Here is a 16,545-nt window from a genome sequence, read left to right as displayed (position 1 = left end):
GTTGCTGACAATCTACACAGAAACAGCGCGGCCTATGGGAGCTAAGGAGAATCTGCTTCTGCCTTATTCTCAGTTGTCGATTAGTATTTTCGTCACTGCATTACTCATTTTTCTTAAGTACGAAGGAAAACATATGTTCTATTTTTTCCATTGTATGTCACTATCGGAAGTCGACCTGCGAGGAAGACCCAAATGTTTGTTTTTCCCAGCCTGATATTTATTAGAAATGCACTAAAGCTACATTAGATTTAAACATTCTAAAATGTAACTCTGATCAGGAGTTATCAGAATATAGTCCTAGTTTTTATACAGTGTACAGCTGATGAGAACCTAATAGGAGGTTCACTGTGATTGAAGCCAGTGACGCTTCAATGAAGCCAAATCGAGGAGCTTTGAGCGGTACTCGTTTAGCACACGCCTGTTATATTGCAATACGAATCGGATTGAAAACGTTGGTGCCTAATCGGAGACACGGTTTCGCATGAAGGCACTTCCCGCCGCGTGCATCTGTGCCTACCTATTGAGCCTGTTTAGTTTCGGCTTGCGTCTAACGACAGCAGTTTCATTGAATAGTAAAGTTCTGCTGACCAAGTTGAAGTTATCCTGCTGGATTATCTGCAACAGAACATTGGAATCTTCGGCTCCATCGTACAGGAACTTAAAATACAATCAGCCTGTACATACAAGCAAATGATTCAAATGGTGCAAAAGTGCGCCAGAAGCTGCATCAACGGTTTTGAATAATTTAGAACAAATCATCTTTCATATTATCGTCGTATTGGTCACTACGGTGTAGCAAATTTACCTGCAATGATACCTACAAATGATATCAACAAAACATATATATTTTTTGGTCCTTCCATGATGGCATATCAGAAATTACCCTGTATTTTTTTGTAATTATCGTTTAGGTAGCTTCAATTTTAAATATTACACAATGTAAACTACACTGAACTTAAGAAAACTTCCGCTTTTTGTATGTGTATCATTTTTACAAAGGTTTTCAGTCCCTTTCTAATATCAGTTACATTTATAGTACATGTATAATCTCTTCAATTATTTTGTTTTCTGCGACATCATTAGCTGCGTTTGTACTAATCGTAATACGGTGACTCGTCCAACCATCTACTACCCCTAAGTTAGGACGTTTATTACCGGGAATACGTATCAGGGACAGTGTAAAGCCGGGCCTGAAGTTAACAAAAAGTACAAACTGCCCTCCAGTTGACAATACGAGACCTTTATTACCGACAACAACAAGTAGTAGCAATCAGTAGCCAGAATGAGATGTCGTAATCCGAGACAGAACATGCTGATAGTGAAACTAGATAAGCGTTCAATTCGATGTCCACTTGCACGGGTTGCATTCTCTAGAATCAATGGTAACAACAACAATCAATAACAACAGCACCGATCGTAGCAAAAGAACAGAGTGTAAACAAGATTCGATCATATGGCGACAGTGCTGATGACGGCATTGTTACCCGCTGCACCCCTCTTCGTAGACCCTATGTCCCCCAGTGCAAGTGAAAGCATTTCTCCCGGCTTTTGAATTGTTCGAATCTCTGCGAGCAAGATTGACGAGTGTGTCCTGGAGTGCGTTTGTCTGAACAACCGCTCGTCTATAAACACAGACCTACGAAACATCTATGGCTACCGTACAAATGGATATTTCCTAGCGTCTCACGTCTGCGGTCATTTCGACGAAATGAAAATCGGCCGGCCGGCCGGCCGGTCAGCCAGCCAGTGAGCGAGTCTTCTTCTGGTAGCCAAGCGTACTTGCCTGGAAGTATAGAATATAGGAGTGTAGTCTTGAATGAAATGATCAGTTTGCGCGAATAGGGGGATAAACGAAGTATACACTCATCTAACTATCCCACAGATGTAACAGTAATTATTCAAACAAATAAGCGTGCAAGTTATATTGTTGCGAAGGTCTTTTTTAGAATATTTGTATCACTCAGTTTCGATACAGAGGCGAGACCATTTATATATTTCACTCCAAAAAGAGATGTGCTAGCTTGAAAAATTCATGGTAACGCAGACATGAACATGTTTTAAAATCAATTTTGGCTTGAAGCGTTTTATAGAAAGAGAATTCCCAATACTTGCTGCTATCCTCTGTTTAGCCGATATATATCGTACATTTTTCCACAGTGGACAAGTGTTGGTCATGCTCAATATGTTTGTTTGCTCTTAATCTTAATTCGTATATGATTAATTTAGTAATTGAGCATGAAAAAAGGAACTAGTAAGAATGACTGCCCTATGTTTTCAAAGAGATCTATGTTTACTTACATAACTAGCAACTGACGATACATGTCAAAAACGTCCCCAGTGGAAAGCCCCAATTCGACGATAAAGTCAGCCCATGATTAGAATAGATGCCTGCTCCTCAGAATTTGCTGGGCTGATTTCTTCACATCAGAATGGAATGTACATTGTTTGAATTTACCGCTCTTTTCATTTATGGGGCATGTTCGGCTTGCATAGAGTCGACTGCATGTCTCTGTAGCTCCATTGACGCGTAAAAGTATCGTTTAAATCGATTCACAGTGAGTCACGAGATGAGTATTGTACTTTGCCTATAGTGACGCGTCTATCGAAAAGATACCATCTCATTGGAAAGAAGATAAGATCAAAAAACCTCACGCCTTGGGTTAGCGCCTTCAGCTGCGTCAGATCGACGGTGGCGAGATGGCCGGAAACGTAGTAACTACAGCCTTCACATGAATAATGTGCGCAGTGATTGAAGCAAGGGACAACAGTGCCTTCATACTTTTTCGTTATAGATAATTTTAGATCATACAACAAGTGCATTACTATATATCTACGTTTGCATCAACAGTATGTTCATTTCCGGTTGACGATTTCAAAATAACAGCTTGCGGCTGAAGCGAAGTGCCCAGAAACCATGTTGATGCCAGAAACTGATATAAAACTGCGCAACGGTAAATAGGTCATCTTAAGTTCCTCCATTCAGATTGTGGAAAGTCGCTTTGGTGGGAGATATTATCAGAAGGGTTGATCATCAGAAATCCGAAAGTTAGAGGAAGCCTGAAGAGTCAACTGGGCCCTGCAGGATCGCTACACAGCAAACGCGCTTATGATATTATGGTGCTCTGATCTTTGATCTAGTAAAAATTACGACCGTAACTTAGCTCACTTGGTTCCCCCAGCAGTGCTTTAAGGCGGAGTTCGTTCTTCAATAATATGCTTCCACTCTCTGAATTATTTTGAAGTCGTGATCGGTAGGATTAGTGTAAAATGAAAATCGCGTTCCTGACCCCGTACTTCAACGGTCGCAAGCAAATCCTTGACTTGCCGCAACTCCATGAGCTGAGCTCTTGAACTTCGTCTTCCATGTTCAACGAATCATTGCGATAGGCCGAAATATCCAGGCTTAAGTACTGTTTGTGACCGCTACATTAAGATAAACAGTTTATGATTCCCTGGGTCGATGACCACATTCAATACACAGCGAAAAAGTAAATTGCATTCTAACATACAATAAAGGAGGTTATATTTTACGGATAAATTAGGGTACCGAGTAACAAGAGGGCCTTCTAAGGGTCAGTACATTGAAAATTCAAGCTCACTGGCGCACACATGCGCACACAAGTTGCTGTAGTTCGTTTTCAAATATGTTAAATATGAATTTAATGCTTTCTTCATTTTGGCCTCACGCTATCTGTGGGGCACCGACCGAGAACGCCTGCTCGACCATAAGAGACCATCTACGATGTTGAAATGCTCTAAACAAAGGGCACTATAGATACGGCCGCCGTGTACAATTTCAAATACTTGTTCTTCAGCCCTCAAGAATTAAGTGAGGCATACACCCTTCACACATGGTAGCCTGACCTTCGGTCACAGAATCATTGAGCTTCCTAACACCCCCTAAACGAAATGTCGAAGGATAGCTCTGAATGCTTTATCCTATGATAGATGAAGCATGTGACAAATTATGGCATATCCTGTTAGGAGTTGAAGCGATTCCGAATTCACGAATAGTAAGAGAGCTTACTCGGTCACGTCTGTCCCCTATAAAATGCTATCATGTAGAGCGCAAAACAAAAATAACCAGTGTAAACAATTAAATAGGCAGAAAGTGTAGTTCAAATTTACCCCTTTATCAACAAAATAAGCAAAACAGAGGATAATACTCCGAGTGAATTTATTTCTATGAAAAGGCTCCTCTTAATAACAACCTGGCACTTCATTTAAAGGTGGTGTATCCTGTACGTCACTAGTTCGATAGCACTGACGTCCCTATAGAGTAGCCTTTAAAGCTGTAATGCGCATCTAGACTTGATCGTATTGTTTTTTCTAAGTGATTTCTAAATGAATAGTTTTACAGAGAATGCTTGCCACCAGAGAAGACCGTGCGTTACTTCTTAGAGGACCTGGCTAGCTAGCTAGCTAGCTAGCTAGCTAGAATAAAGAATTCTAATGGCGAGATTGTTGTGTATGGCCTAGAACATAATTGACTCATCGTCTGTGTAATACTACATCACGCCTATTCAAAAATAGAAATTTGTTTGAATTGCTCGATCGGCACCTGGTTGCAAAGACATGTTTGGTCGAAGAAGTGCAGCGAGAAGAAGCTACGATATGCCTTGCCGAAGTCAACTGAATATTCCCCCGAATGTCCCTCATCCGTACCTGCTGAGCCAAAGTCACATCACAAAAATATCCCCATCGAACCTGCGATCGGCACCTAGGTAATTTTGCAGCAGACAGCCTTAGCAGAACAGCAGACGTATCTACGATAGTGTGCATTATACCAATCTGTCCTGATTAATTTCTTAGGTAGACAACGAGCGCATTCTAAGCGCATGCGGCTAACTAGTATGTGGGGCCGAATACTCTAGGAGCAAAAACAAATCTCAATGACACCTTCGCTTTTTCACATGGCCTTAACGTGGGGCATTGACGTACCGCGACCACCCACACGTCCCTTTATGCTCAAACAGAGAGAACAACAGTTATGTATGTATTATCTTCGATCGACCACTCCAGCTTTAACTATTACTCGACTGTCGATTATATATCTACACTTTCTAATATAAAGAAAACGCTTTATGCGGTAGTCTGCCAGAGCAGTACAAGCAATGTGTATGGTTAGTATTTTCCATTATGAACACAAACGATATTAAGGAGTATGACTAAATCTGATTTCCCCAGCCATCCGAAGTTTCACGAATGCATCTCAACATCATGCCTCTAGATGGAACCGCATATGTAAATCACGCTCTGATATGATATTATTATAGGCGTGATTATGATTTTTGTATTTGTACAGACGATAATCACGCCCACAATAGCGTAAAAATGATGTGAAACACCTTGGGCTTAATAGACATGGCAGCCAGCGATCTGTATCGATTCTTTGCACGGTCCTGGCCTTATTTGTGAACTCGTTCTGTGAATGTATCCAATGCAAATGGATGGATGGATGGATTAGTTTGGGTGCATGTTTGAAAGCTTTTACACCTGACTTAGCGTAGGGAAAATTTGCATACTAATCGTTTGCGTGTTTCACAGAGGGTGACTCTATTCTGTGCAAGCCGTACTGGTATATTATAGTTTGGCCTTGGATCATAGTTATCCTTCTCCGTACGCCGCGCCGGGCAAAGAGCGTTTTCAATATCTTTGAAAAGACAAGACAAAATATGATAGATGGACTGTCGGTATTTGTTTATGTTACATGCTATTAAACGATAAAAGCGTTCACTCTGATCTCAGTGTATGTTGCTCTCCGAATGCCTTCATTCCCCGTAAGAAACTGTGGTATAACGAATACCACCTTCGAATAAATTGTAATTAGTACAGTTTACGATATTGACACGAACTAAACATGGCATTTGTAAAATTATGTTACATTTTCCATTGTATGAATATGTTGGAACAAAAACATCGCTAATTTGAAATGTACAACGAAGGAAGCTGATGTTGTGTCGTCTTCCAGAAATAACAGCCTCAGTAAAACCCATTACGTGTGGTGGTGTAAACATAAATTATAACGATAATTACTAATAACAAGAAATTTACCCTGTGGTCCTTTAAGCTTGGAGCTTGGTTTACAGAAATTACACGAAAACTTCTGATGGCTGGCTCTCCTGAGTTCTCATGTTCAACCTTGCTTATTGTCAGCAGTCTGAACCTCTTTTACTTTTCCGAGTTTGCAGCTAGAAGAACGTCAGCAATTTGCTAATATGTGCGTCCTTGTCACAGCTACCGGCTGAGGTCTAGTCGGACTAAGTCGTCCGATGCGAATACGTCGGTTCTCGGGTATCGAAAATCGGAGATTCGAATATTTGATCTCGTCGCACGCTTTACGATCATTTGCCCGGTTTCATGAAGCAACAGCCACTGCTTCGCGGACTCGAATTGTTACTGCAGAGACAGGAACAAAAAAAAAGGTAAAGGAGGAAGAGCTGGTAGCTTTGAATGTTTTGTGTAACAACGGCTCGGGTGACGGCGACCCGACAGGTGAAGTTTCCCAATCGGAATTGCTACTGCTTTTGCGACAAACCAGGAACCTTCTCCCCATCAAAGGCTAGTCGTATGCATGCACCTTCTTGTGTGATCTCTTTCTCAGATTCCATTCGAGAGGCGACGTTTGGAGTGGGGCCTCGCATAAGTCTTTGTGATCGGATGTCCTATATAATCGCTAGATTGGATAGTGTATTGATGACAGCAAGTGTCGCACCTGTAGATACACATAACCGGTAGATTTACGCTTTACTGGGCCGAAACGTGCACCGCGTATACTGAAAGCAGAAAGTAGAACTTCGATTCCCATGTAGAAAGAAATTAAGTGAATTTGCACATTTATTTATCTAACTGGCACATTACACATAAATCAACACGCAATCTTTGCTATTACCACCGATTCCTGAAACTAGTTGTTTATAGAATCACGGAACCACCTTAACTAGGGCAATTTAACGACAAATAATAAGCAATTAGGTGAATCATAAAAAGCCATTTTTCTTTTCACAGATAAAGCTTTTTTCAAGCATAAACTGCTAGCAGTTCCCTAATATGACAAGACACCAGACCGATTTTCATTGCCTCAAGGTAGTTATTACCATTAAAACCCTCGAGGTAAAATCAGTTCTCGGGCAAAGACCATTATGCGGGATGCATCTGTTATACCTTAACAAACCCAGCCATTCTGATATCTATCCTTTGGGGCACGTTCGAATGGAAATAAGCAACCATTTGTAACTTCTACCCGTGGGCATGCATTGTCGTCGAAAGCGTCGAGTAGGCGTGCCATTTCAACTTCAATGCCCCAATGACGTTGTCAACTTCGTATGTAGGTAAGAGAATTCGTTGTCTGTTCAACTTCTCTACCTTTACTTCAGAAGTTTGTTCCAATTCTCGGAAAGTAAAAAATTGCACCGCAGTTGAAGTCGCCCAGACCGACGGCCGCAGCTGAAGGCCTACCACCAAATTCATTCTCCCAAAACTTCGAAAAGCTTGTCTCTCTCCAAGCCTACAGGACTTTACTTCGGGCACAGGGCAGCATGCATACGATCGCGGAACGTCTTGCGTTACTGCCTCGCGAATGAACAGGTTAGTAAACGTTTTCGTGAACTCCCGGGGTGGGTGGTCCTTCTGCAGATAACCAGGACACCGACAAAGCGAAATGCTACTCCAGTGCTACTACTATCAGTAGTTCCGTATTGCAACAGCACTACGACTACCGCTAATTCAAGATCTATTGAAAAGCAGGATTTTTCAGCTGTATCCGTTCTCTGCAAGCCTTGACTGCAGGCGCCACACTCACGGCATTGTTGCGCACATTCAGCTACTTGTCTTGGGTAACTACAGTTGACGATTGCCTGTAATCTTATCTGCGCTAGCTGGGACTGGTTAACAATTACGAAAACTTACACAAAACTTTCTTTTGCATAAACTCGACCCACTAGCTACACCGAAACAGAAAATGTGTGAGTTGTTAGTAGAATAAAATGGCAGCCAGAGCTTCGTTTGTGATCATTCTGTATTGCTTTGGAGTATCCCCTCTCCGCGAGACGAATTAGACCGATTTGCTTCGATCACAAATCGGCGAATCGCACCAACGATCGATACCCCTAGTAGCTCAGATCACTGCTGAATCCTTCTTTCTCTCTGGACTAGAATCCTACTTTGGAACGATTTCGGTTGTAAGTCGGATAGACTCGGGCATCTTTCGGCCGTGAGCGTGTTGAATGGTACACTGAAGACGATCCCTCGATCGAGATTTATGAACTCCAATCGTCACCATGATTTCAATCGACTCGCCTGGGTCTCTGCCTGTTTCGTCGCGGTTACGGCTAGCCGGAGAGTGTTAATTTGGCTGTTACATGCATATAACATACAATATACGCGGCTAAATATGCTTGTTTAAGCATTACAAGATTACAGTTCCATCATCACTGCCAAAGTACCATCTATCTGAACTATTGAAAGATCCTAACGTAGGGGGTGGGTAACATCCATGGGTAACAGATGCACAAATATACTACTATATAACTAAAAGGTAAATATGAATACTACGAAGTTGTGACAGATGCTGATAAAGCCATATACTTTAATGTGTAAGACTATATAAAGAGTTACTAGGCGTTTGTTTAACGAACAGCCATTAACAGCTTTATCCTAACGGAACTAACATAAGATCTAAAAGATTTTAAAAATGGCCTTTTAAGCGATAAGCACTTTCAGTTGACATTCGTCATCGAATTTATCATCCCTACGTAACATACACACGGCAATAAGACGGCGGAAATGGTGTTACATATAATGCGTTATTGTTGACCGTTTCGATAGGGTCAGACATAGTTGTGTTGTCAGATACATGTATATGTACGTAACATGGAAGCGCGTTCGACCTCTTCAGACTCGTAGATGATTCTTCAACGTAGAAGAATTCGCCATATGCACTCATGGCGAGTCGGTTTTTGGGTTTCTTCTTCAGATTAAGTACGTACTATTCACAGCAGTGAGATTCGTATGATCGCTACGACCCTTGTGCGTATTAGCCTTTCGCGAGTCACACGGCAAACGCTGGGGTCACGCGAATGTCCTAGCCGGTAGCAGTGTTTGGTCTTCTACCAAGCACGAATGCGTAAGGTTCACAAGTGAGAGATACCCTAAACGCATCTTTCTTTTGTCGACGTCGGTGCACTTGGCCGCGTGGCCAGACCTAACATCGGTGGGCCAGCGTCCTGTTTATATAGCCGCATTGTACATCTGATCGTATTGTTGTACATCCATTCTTATTTGGTATATGCGTATGTTTTCGGTTGACCGCCCGGATACATTACGAATGTGACGGCCTTGAAGTAGCCGCTGAGGTCCATTAGATACCTATATGTACAAGCCAGTAGAAGAGAAACAGTGGTCGTCTCAAGTCGGTTCGCCTTAGTTAATGTAACTAAACGTAGCCCCATTACTAATATAACTTGAATTCTGTCTGGAGTCTTTCCATCCAAGCCAAGCTAGCAAATAACAACAGACTTAATCGAGTTTTTACAGCTATATAAGTCTAGTGTTATTTATTAGTTGTAAAGCACATTTTTGTTTATATGCTGAATACAGTTACGAATGGGACTGGAAAAAAAAGCGAAACTTATCTGTATAATGCTAGTAAGCGGACATAGCATTTTTTATGCAAATGCAAACATCACCGTCATGAACAGATATAGTTACCTTTGTAGAAGGTTTTTTTTAATCCTAACCTACAAAGTGAGTGTCGTGTAGCTGTGAACGTGCTGTTCACCTAACTTTCAATACGTCTCGAAAGACCAAATACGTAGACTTCGTTCAATCGTTTGACAGTAAGTTGAAGTAGACAGCATCGTTACACGGAACAAACACAGCATGAATCTCAGGTTGTTTAATGGCCTCTTAGGTGTGGTGAGAGCAATACCCCGAATGATCGCTTGTCACTCGCATCAGTATATGAGTCGCAGATGCAGCTAGGAGCCTAGATCTGTGTATTGGTACTGCACTGATATCCACAAAGGACAACAGGCAGGAAATCTACCTTGGACGGTTTACTTTAATTAAATTATTTCGCTTTATCTGAAACGAATGAGTGTTCGAGTTTTTTTTTTTTAAATCTATGTCATTGAGGACTTCAAAAGGAAACGAAAGACCAACGAGATTCAGAAAACGGACCGACATTCATCGTTGGTTGACAATAGCCAAAGCTGACTGCTGGCCACAAATTTGTATCATGATATCTATAAATATTTCATTTATCATCCCACAATTTTAAGGTTATCAAATAGCAAACAGGTTCAATAGATACAATTTTAAGTATATAGCAATTCGTTGAATAACTTTAAGTGACGATTGCCCATCTTACTGAACGAGTAAGAACTTTCGAAAAATTTGGGGAGACGCATAGGTTAAAAATATCCAACCAAAAATATATATAGTAGGGTGGGAAAAAATATAAGACGGTTGGTTCACCGTCATGAATTCGTATATATAAGAAATATGATTAGAGAATACTTGAGTAGCGTTGCGCGATGATATCCTCTCAGTGCCGTATCATAGATGCTTTTTAGTGTACGGTCAAGGGTGCTACAGAATTAAAAAGAACGAAGTAAAGTCCGTTAGAAATTGAAGCACTGCAACGGGTGCCGTGTTCAGATATCATATGGGCATTCAACCTCCTACACTCGCTGGGTCGAATGCAACAGTTCAACAGTGGCCGCCTGGTTGGTGGTCCCGGGTGAACCCATGAACCGTCGGGGCGTGATTTCAGCCCCAAGCCACGACCTCCCATGGTGTTGCTGTATTGTTAAATCAAAGGCAGGCTACCTACGGGCCAGCTTTAGCGTTCTTATGTGTTATTGCAGACTTCTTTCCTCCGTCCGTAATTTGTCTTCAATGGACTAAGATTTAAGTGTCATCGTCGTCGATCAGGAAGAAACGCGTAACAACAGAAGCGCTCCTTTTGCACTACACAAATATCTTTGCGTTAAAAAAACATACTGGGCCGTACAATTACAAGATGACCATTGCGTTTCAGAACGCGTATTCTCTAAGTGCAAGTTTTATGAACTGATTTAAAAAATGAACACATGTACTGTGCCCTACGTCTCACAATTTCTGATCGATATTCCTCGCAAAAATTCCGTCTCCCGTAATATCCTATGGCAACTAACTAGTACCTAACTCTTGGGGATTAGACCTACCAGCCGTCGCAGCTTTATAGACCGGTCTTAACTATATGAGCCAGCTAGATAAAGCTATTGTAGGTGGTTTAATTGAAACTACGCTGGCCAATTTTCCACCTTTTCCTTGTCATACCGTGTGAATTCATAATACGCATTTACTTATATGTACATTAACTACTATATACAAGTAGACGGTTAGTATGCGGACTTGTATACGGGTATATGAAACCAGTATATTTATTATTATACCAGCGATTTTCAAAAATGACATAGCCAATTACAATGCGTAATTATAAGCATACGGCATCTGTATATAGTAGATAAAAGTATAAACCAAGCTGATGACTAAACAAGTACCGCAACGATAGATCCCATGGTTAATGCATATCTTTTCCCATATCTCTCTAAACGAGACTCTTTGTTGGTTTACAACACTTCCCATTCACTTTGATAGTTGAAGTAAAATCAGGAAACTGCCACGAACTGCTGGCAGATCGATCACTTAGTGAATATTGATGTTTTTGTCTGCGCAATCAGCCTACTCAATCTGTCACTCAAGATTCTAATCGTTCCCCTATTTTGATTTCCATTTTTCTCCCATGATCCCATGATGTCCAATCACTTAGCTACAATTTGTAGTCGAAGCTTTCGCATTACTATGTGAAAATATAAAAGCCCTACGTAGGCTTCCACTGCAATGTAGCGCTTTATTGTGGTTTAGGTATTGTAGCCAGTAGTTGCTTGGGCTAACTTCGGATAGGTACGCGGTGGTGCAAGAACGTTGTTAGTGCTACAAAGTAAGGCAGGATTAATCGAAGAATTACCTTCGAAGTCAAATGCCTCTTGACGCTTTGAGCATCTGTAGCACAGATTGGGAAGGTCCCAAGAAAAAAGACGCCGTCATATTATATATGAATGATCTATTGAGATAGCAGCACATAACGACAGGCAGCCTTTGCTCTTGCAATGAGACATGTTTTATACGTGAATTCTTGTTACCACTTTGCCTAAATCGCACACAACGGTAACTGATTATACAGGACAACCGCGGGTTAGACAGACAACGCAGCCAGCTCGATTGCTTATTTGGCATCAACCGAAAAAGGAAGATAACCTACCCGTAGAACATATCCCCCCCACCGGCCTTTTCTATTTGTTGTATTGGTATCCTTTCCAACTGCAAAGGGCATTTTTTACTAAAAGGCATCGAGTACATCCTTGGGTTACCTTGGCGGAGCTGTGTATGCACTCCTGTTTTCTGTAAGATTACATTATTTGATGCAAACTAAGACGAATGATCTCGGTCAGTTATTATCAACCTTCGAGATAGTCTTTTCGTTAATTCTCGATTGAATCAACCTGCTTCCGCAATAATGCTACATCTTGACCATACAGTTGTATATAAATTTTTGTGTCCCGCTGTGTTTTCTAAAGCAGCTCACGATTTTGTGATCAGTCAATGTCGTTTTTTGGCTGATTCGACGCAAAGTTCTAAAAAGTTCATAAAGAGTAATGGATCAGCTGCAAGACAATTAAGTTAGATGTAATGGTAAATTGTACTTCTCAGCATTCGTCTTTGCTGCAGGCGAAAAAACATGGAGGTCACTACACCTTTTCCCAGCGGAAGCCCTTCAATATGGAATGTGAAGCGTCGTTTTGTATATTGCTCTGGTCCGCCTCTTTAGTTGGCACCTGTATGTATACCTAATATTTGATCCTTAAGTGAAATTTTTATTTCTTATTAATATGATCTTCAAGAAAAAGCAAAGAGGCATATTTTAAAAACATTACAAACAATCAAGCACCAATCGAACTCTCAGCTTTACTGAAGCATTTTGTCATGCTCCTCTCAAGAACGAAGCAATATTGTAGTCGAATCTCTCACCGCAGAGTAGCTTCAGGTTTATGTTCCAATAAAAATTATTAGTAACTAAGGATGAGTTCTCAATAATATGGTGTTGGCGAACATTTCTAGAAATCCACAATATATTTGATAAGCTAGCGATAAAAGCCAGTTCTCTGCCAAGAATATTTTCTGTTTCTCTTTTGTTGGATTAAAGGTACGTCCCGAAGTAAACATATTGGTTTTTTGTAAGTAGCTTGCAAGTTGTCCCAATTAAAGACTGATCTATCAGTGACGCAAACCTGAATTACATTCACTGCTCTGATTCCTTGAATTAACGCGAGCGTCCTCGATTTCGCTACGCCTGTACCTACACGTTGCCATATGTTCCCATGACAAAATACGGCGGCGATTTTCATGATTTCATCACCGCCTGAGGGAGTCATGTCACTCGTCAATCCTCTCCTTGGTCATCATTTCATTGTCATCTTGAAGACGTGAAGCTGAATTAGCTATGCAGCGTGTCCGCGCCTTCTGCAGGCTACGATTCTGCTGGAGAGTGCCTGCGCAGTATACAGTTTAACAATACTTTATGCGCACTCCGCAAAGGTTCTTCCCTCCTACACCTCTAAACATAATGATGGTGGTATCCACTACCTGAGAACAGATTCAGGGTCACTCATAAAGCGGCTGAAGTTCGCTTCGAAATTTGCCTGCAACGGCCAGCGTAGATATCTTTCGATATTAAGAACCACCGTCTATCATAAATTACCTATTATGCGCTATGATCTATTGCACTAGTGAAGAGAACTTTTTAGGAGGTTCCAACGTAGGCATGTTTGAAATGAAAGCAAACAAAGATATACAAAAAGTGTTGTTCTGTCGGGCAGATATTCTCATGCAGGACTGCATGAATTCGAATGACCGCAAGCGCGCTTAGGGATTAAGTCGGACGATTGTATGTCCCAAGAACTATAATATTATAGTTTGCAAAAAGCAAAACGCTAAGGCTAAACTGTTGTAATGAAATCTGAGAAATCGTCCTTATTGTCGTTTACCTTACAAATTTTATATAGTATCTCAGGTATACGACACTTACCCACGAGTATCTAGAGCAAATTATTTATTGTAGGATAAACTCCTCGTCCAGCACTTCTTCGTCTGTTTGTCCCGTTAGAATTACGTTAACTGATACGTATTTTGAAGTCATTATTATTATAAGTAGACGAACAGAGGCATACGAACGTACTGGTATTAACTTTTCGGATGGCGTTCTCGATAGCTGGTGCGACACTCTGGCCACTTCGGGGAATTAGTAACTGCAACAGACAGCGTGATGCCAGTTAAATGATAGAATCTACAAAATCTGATCAGATATTCTTAACGCAGTCGGATTCTGTCAGATTCTCTTCATTTAAAAAAATGTTTAGAAACCTTCAACTCAGTGGAGAGAGTCCGCAAATTAAAACTGATGTGTGACAGCAATTGATGCTGTCGATAGATATTGTGCCCAGTTATTTTAGGACCATTCGTTCCCATTTTATGGGATAAGTCTATTTATCTACCAAGCCACACCGAATTAGTTTAACAAAGAGTAGTATAGGTATCCTACTGTAAATACATGAGAGGTATAGGAATAAGCCAATTCAGCAAAAACTTATAAAAAATTGGGCGACATACTTGTATGTTTATGTCTTGAAACATCTCTATAGGTACCCTACTCGTAGCTCTCGGTAGCTATCCCGTGGATAACTGCATAAATGTACAGTTTTGAATCATACGCTCTACGTAGAATACAACGGGCATATTTTTTTTACCTATAAAACTCCAGAGCTGTTAAGCCCACTTAGATTGTCTATTCTTTTAAATGCGAACAGTAAAAATTTATCATATTCAAATTTTTATAGGCCAAAGTTGTTTATACATACACGGTATAATTGCACTATTTAAGAGATCAACAAATTTCTAAAAATTATCACTATGGGATGTAGACTGCAGTACGTGTACTACTTCTATTTTTAAGCATCAGGTAAAGCTCTACAATAGGGTAGCCTTCTTCTAGTTTATCCCTAGGCTTAGTCATTTTGGCCAATGAAATTCAAGAGGGAAATTTCGAGACTGACTGTTTGTAATTATTTATATTATCATATTAGAAAGGACCGTTGATACAGTCGAATACTACTAGCCTGTTAATCCTAGGAGTACGTTGTGGTCAAGGTTCAAATCCGTACTAAAACAGACTTTGTTTCGTGCTGGGAACCAGTTGCCTGTCTAGTGAACTACCTAATGGCTATACCAGATATAGAACTCAAAACATAAAGGTTTCATTATTTATAACGTCTTCAAATTGAAGATGTACGAACGGTTCAGCAATACGAATAGAAGTCTATCTCATTAGATAACATCTTTATCTTGAACGGTCGCAGCAAACCGAGGTAGCAGCGCTTTATATTGCATGCACGTATCTGTTCACTATTTGGCATCACATCAACTATTGGATCTTGTTGCCCTGATGATCTCGTCGGCATGTAAATAGGACGACACTCTGCAAAAATACATATATCATATTTGTCCTAAAGCTTGCTTTACTGAAATGCTTTCCTAATATTAGCAGGCTCTCCTAAAGCTACCTTTAACCGTATGACCAGCTTACGAAATAATAGGATTGCAATCAAATATAGCCTATTAACATCAATCTCGTTGCTACCAAACGTTGTTACGTTGACTTTCTGTTTTTTTCGCTAGCTCGCATCTGTGTCACCACAGTGGGCCCGGATGGCTTCATCTGACTCGAGATGATCTGATGCTAGATTGTTTTCCGTTACATTATACGTATTGTCCGAGTGCTACAACGCTGTGCACGATCACTGAAATCAAATCGTACTTTTTGCACGAATGAGCGTACACAAACATGCATATGACATGCATGCGTTATGACGAATATGATTTTTTTGAAAAAAAAAAAAAAATGGCTCCATATCGATAGAAGACTGACATTTCGGTCTCCTCTTTTTTGCTTTGTTTAATTTTCAAACTCAAAGATAAGTCTCAACAAAGAACAAAAATAGAACAACGATATTCTAGAAACTATTTTCAAGAAATCCACCTAGCGACTACTTACAGGTATATAGCTTGATTTGTTAAAATAAAAAAGTTTCCAATAACAAACAAACGTATCTAGCTAAATTCGATCCAGAAAACATGCTTAAGGCCATTTATAATAGTCGTATAAAAATCTAAGTCGACTAAAATAGACAAAACCTGTATAAATACCATTACATTGTTGGCCTAATCATGTATGAAAGATGTTTATATTAATAAACCAACAGCCTTCCACGGGAGTTTGGTGCGATTTCGTTCTTGCGTCAGGTATGGTCGGCATGATTTCTGATTCTGACATAGTTGACTCACAGAAACGAATCTGTACACATTGCGTTTTTCTGCCACGTTACTTTTGCCGGACCTAAGATCTTTCACCAGCAATATGCTCTAAGTGGTCTCTAAACGTCACTT

At 40.5% G+C, this 16,545-nt stretch overlaps 2 long non-coding RNA genes across 2 annotated transcripts; both read right to left on the bottom strand.

Moving 5' to 3' along the window:
• Nucleotides 1–1,219: 1,219 nt before the first annotated feature.
• LOC147752808 (uncharacterized) lies at nt 1,220–6,217 on the bottom strand. The gene is made up of 2 exons (XR_015313069.1): nt 6,055–6,217; nt 1,220–1,783 (listed from the first exon to the last, which is right to left on the bottom strand). It is a non-coding gene; the product is annotated as an uncharacterized LOC147752808 (long non-coding RNA).
• A 6,771-nt stretch (nt 6,218–12,988) lies between these two features.
• On the bottom strand, nt 12,989–15,846 carry LOC147752807 (uncharacterized). Its single transcript, XR_015313068.1, has 3 exons — nt 15,740–15,846; nt 14,132–14,351; nt 12,989–13,745 (listed from the first exon to the last, which is right to left on the bottom strand). It is a non-coding gene; the product is annotated as an uncharacterized LOC147752807 (long non-coding RNA).
• Between the last annotated feature and the right edge of the window lie 699 nt (nt 15,847–16,545).

Source organism: Varroa jacobsoni, unplaced genomic scaffold (genome assembly GCF_002532875.2).
Source record: "Varroa jacobsoni isolate VJ856 unplaced genomic scaffold, vjacob_1.0 scaffold_968, whole genome shotgun sequence".
NCBI classification, from domain to species: Eukaryota; Metazoa; Arthropoda; class Arachnida; order Mesostigmata; family Varroidae; genus Varroa; species Varroa jacobsoni.
Note: the sequence above shows the minus strand (reverse complement) of the source record. Positions and strands in the feature narration are given on the sequence as shown.